Source organism: Trichechus manatus, unplaced genomic scaffold (genome assembly GCF_000243295.1).
Source record: "Trichechus manatus latirostris isolate Lorelei unplaced genomic scaffold, TriManLat1.0 scaffold00311, whole genome shotgun sequence".
NCBI lineage: Eukaryota > Metazoa > Chordata > Mammalia > Sirenia > Trichechidae > Trichechus > Trichechus manatus.
This window is the reverse complement of record NW_004444247.1, coordinates 150624-155585: the sequence shown is the minus strand read 5'-3', so window position 1 is coordinate 155585 and position 4962 is coordinate 150624.

Sequence of the window (4962 nt, the reverse complement as noted above, 5' to 3'; positions counted from 1 at the left end):
GGCATAAAGCTGTTCAAAATATCTCCACATTATCCTTTCTGTTGACTTCTTTACGGAATGATTTTATAGTTTATGAAATTATATCTATCTATCTATCTGAAGTCCCTGGAAAGCACAAACAGTTAAGCGCTCAGCTACCAGCAAAAAGGTTGGTGGTTTAAAACCACCTAGAGATGCCTCAGAAGACAGGCCACATGGTTGCTTCCTAAAGGTCACAGTCTTGAAAACCCTGTAGAGCAGTTCTACTCTGCACCCATGGGGTAGTCATGAGTCAAAATCAACTCAACAGCAACTAACAACAACAACCTGTTTATCTAATTTCTCTTCTGCATTTAGACTTTTGGCTGTTCTGTAGCCCTTTTCCACACATCAGCCATTGCTGCCTAAATGCGCCTATACGTCTATCTAAACCAGTAACCACATGCTTATTCATCATTTAAAGTCTGCTTTGTATCTATGTCTGAAGAATCTGTACTGATGGATATGTAAAGATGCAATCTGTTAATGACTGAATTGTGTCCCTCTGAAATAATTGTTTGAATCCTAACCCCTATACTTGTGCATGTAATCTCATTTGAGAATAGGATTTTTATTGTTATGTTAAGGAGGCCACGTCAGTGTGGGGTATATCTTAAATCTAATCACTTTGATGCATTGAACACTAATGACTGACATTATACATAAAGAAAACAAAAGATCATTAAAAAGACAGAAAAGAAAATAAAGATCAGAATACATGTTAGAAGAGACTCTGAAACCTGCTCTTGAACATTGAATAGCTAAAGCAAATGGAAGAAATGATGAAGTAAAAGAGCTGAACAGAAGATTTCAAAGGGCAGCTCGAGAAGACGAAGTATTATGATGAAATGTGCAAAAACCTGGAATTAAAACACAAGAGAGAAGAACACGCTCGGCATTTCTCAAACTGTAAGGACAGAATAGAAAATTTAAGCCTTGAGTTGCAATACTGAAGGATTCTAAGGGCAAAAAATTGAATGACACAGGAAGCATCAAAAGAAGATGGAAGGAATACACAGAGTCACTGTACCAAAAAGAACTGGTTGATAGTCAACCATTTCAGGAGGTAGTATATGATCAAAAGCCGATGGTACTGAAGGAAGAAGTCCAAGCTGCACGGAAGGCATTGGAGAACAACAAGGCTCCAGGAATTGATGGAATACCAATGGAGATGTTTAAACAAAGTGATGCAAGCTGGAAGCACTCACTCATCTATGCCAAGAAATTTGGAAGACAGCTACCTGGTCAACCGACTGGAAGAGATCCGTATAGAAAGGTAATCCAATGTAATATGGAAATTCTCAAACACTATCATTAGTACCACATGCTAACAAAACTATACTGAAGATAATTAAAAAAAGTTGCAGCAGTATATCCACAGGGAACTATTAGAAATTCAAGCCTGATTCAGAAGAGGACATAGTACTAGAGATATCATTACTGATGTCAGATGGATCTTGGCTGAAAGGAGAGAATACCAGACAGATGTTTACTGGTGTTTTATTGACTATGCAAAGGCATTTAACTGTGTGGATCATAACAAATTATGGATAACGTTGCAAAGAATGAGAACTCCAGAACGCTTAATTGTGCTCATGCAGAACCTGTGCATACACCAAGAGGCAGTCTCTTGAACAGAACAAGTGGATACCTCGTGGTTTAAAATCAGGAAAAGTATGCATTAGGGTTGTATCCTTTCCCACACTTATTCAATCTGTATGCTGAGAAAATAATCCCAGAAGATGGAATATATGAAGAACATAGCATCAGGACTGGAGGAAGACTCGTTACCAACCTGCGAAATACAGATGACACAACTTTGCTTGCTGAAAGTGAAGAGGACTTGAAGTATTTACTGATGAAGATCAAAGACCACAGCCTTCAGTATGGATCACACCTCAACATAAAGAAAACCAAAATCCTCGCAACTGGACCAATAAGCAAAATCATGATAAACAGAGAAAAGTTTAAAGTTGTCAAGGATGTCCTTTTTACTTGGATCCACAATCAAGGCACCTGGAAGAAGCAGTCAGGAAATCAAACAATGTAATGCATTGGGCAAATCTGCAGCAAAAGACATCTTAAAAGTGTTAAAACGCAAAAATGTCGCCTTGAGGACTATGGTGTGCCTCACCCAAGCCCTGGTATTATTATGTTTTAATTATACTTTAGATGAAGTTTTACAGAACAAACTAGCTTCTCATTAAACAACTAGTACACATGCTGTTTTATAACATTGACTACCAACCCCACAACATGTCAACACTCTCCGTTCTCAACCTTGAGTTCCCTATTACTAGCCTTCCTGTCCCCTCCTGCCTTCTTGTACTTGCCCCTGGGCAGGTGTGCCCCTTTAGTCACATTTTGTTTTATGGGCCTGTCTAATCTTTGGCTGAAGGGTGAACCTCAGGAGTGAAGGGTGTCTGCTGGGGGCCATACTCTCAGGGTTTCTCCAGTCTCTGTCAGGCCAGTAAATCTGGTCTTTTTTTGTGACTTAGAATTTTGTTCTACATTTTTCTCCAGCTCTGTCCGGGACCCTCTATTGTCATCCCTGTCAGAGCAGTCAGTGGTGGTAGCCGGGCACCATCTAGCTGTTCTGGACTCAGTCTTGTGGAGGCCATGGTGGTTGTGGTCCATTAGTCCTTTGGACTAATCTTTCCCTTGTGTCTTTAGCTTTCTTCATTCTCCCCTGCTCCTGAAGGAGTGACACGAGTGGAGTATCTTAGATGGCCACTCACAGGCTTTTAAGGCCTCAGACACTACTCACCAAAGTAGAATGTAGAACATTTTCTTTATAAACTATGTCATGCCAATTGAGCTAGATGTTCCCTGAGACCATGGTCCCCACAGCCCAGTAATTTGGTCCCTCCGGGAGTTTGGATTTGTCCATGGAGCTTCCATGACCTTACCCTGAACAAGCTTGCTGGCTTCCCCAGTATTGTTTACTGTCTTACCCTTCATCAAAGTTACCACTTACCTATTGTCTATTTAGTCTTTTTCCACCCCCACCCCTTCCCTCCCTCATAACCATCAAAAATTGTTTCTTTTTGTGTGTAAACCTTTTCATGAGTTTTTATAGTAGTGGTCTCATACAACATTTGTCCTTTTGTGATTGACTTATTTCACTCAGCATAATGCCCTCCAGATTCATCCATGTTGTGAGATGCGTCACAGATTCATCATTGTTCTTTATCTTTGTGTAGTACTCCATTGTTTTTATGTACCATGGTTTGTTTATCCATTCATCTGTTGATGAGCATCTAGGTTGTTTCCATCTTTTTGCTGTTGTGAACAATGCTGAAATGAACATGAGTATGCATATGACTATTCATGTGACAGCGCTTATTTCTCTAGGATATATTCCTAGGAGTGGGATTGCTGGATCATATGGTATTTTTATTTCTAGTTTTCTAAGGAAGCGCCATATAGTTTTCCAAAATGGTTGTATCATTTTGCGTTCCCACCAGCAGTGCATAAGAGTTCCAATCTCCCCGCAGCCTCTCCAACATTTGTTATCTTCTTTTTTTTTTTAATTTGTGCCAGTAATGCTGGGGTGAGATGGTATTTCATTATAGTTTGATTTGCATTTCTCTGATGGCTAGTGATCGCGAGCATTTCCTCATGTGTCTGTCAGCCGCTTGAATGTCTTCTCTGATGAAGTGTCTGCTCATTTCCTTTGTCCATTCTTTAATTGGATTATTTCTCTTTTTGTTGTAGAGGTGTTGGATTTTCTCATAGATTTTAGAGATTAGAACTTTGTTGGATTTATCATAGCCAAAATTTTTTTCCCAGTCTGTAGTTTCTCTTTTTACTCTTTTGGTGACATCTTTTGATGAGCATTAATTGTTTAATTTTTAGAAGATCCCAGTTATCTAGCTTATCTTCCAGAGTTTGTGCACTGTTGTTATAGCTTGTATCTTGTTAATGCTGTGTATTAGGGCCTCTAGCAATGATCATATTTTTTCTTCTATGATCTTTATAGTTTTGGGTTTTCTATTGAGGTCTTTGATCCATTTTGAATTCGTTCTTGTGTATGGTGTGAAGTATGGGTCCTGTTTCACTTTTTTTTGCAGATAGACATCCATTTTTGCCAGCACCATTTGTTAAAAAGACTGTCTTTTCCCCATTTGATGGACTTTGGGCCCTTGTCGAAGATCAGGTGACCAAGTGGATGGATTTATATCAGGGTTCTCAATTCTGTTCCTTTGATCAATGTATCTGTCGTTGTACCAGTACCAGGAGTTTTTACTACGGTAGCTTTATAGTAGGTTCAGAGGTCAGGTAGTGTGAGTCCTCCAACTTTATTCTTCTTCTTCAATACTGCTTTACTTATTCGGGACTTCTTCCTTTTCCATATAAAGTTAATGATTAGTTTTTCTATCTCTTTAAAGAATATTGTTGGTATTTGGAACAGGATTGCATTGTATTTGTAGATTGCTTTGGGTGAAATTGTCATTTTCACAATATTGAGTCTACCTACCCATAAGCATGATATGTTTTTCCATTTATTTAGATCTCTTTTGGTTTCTTTTGGTAGTGTTTTGTAGTTTTCTTTGTATACGTCTTTTACATTCCTGGTTAGATTTATTCATAAGTATTTTATTTTTTTAGGGGCTATTATAAATGGTATTGTTTTCCTGATTTCCTTTTCTTCGTTCTTTTTATTGGTGTATAGGAATTCAACTGATTTTTGTATGTTTAGATTGTATCCTGCTACTCTGCTGAATCTTTCTATTAGTTCTGGTAGTTTTTTTGTGGAGTCTTTAGGGTTTTCTATGTATAGTATCATATCATCCACAAATAGGGACAGTTTTACTACCAGTTTGGATGCCCTTCATTTCTTTTTCTTTCCTTATTGCTCTAGCTAGGACTTCCAGCACAATGTTAAATAGGAGTGGTGATAAAGGGCATCCTTGTCTTGTTCCTGTTCTCAAGGGGAATGTT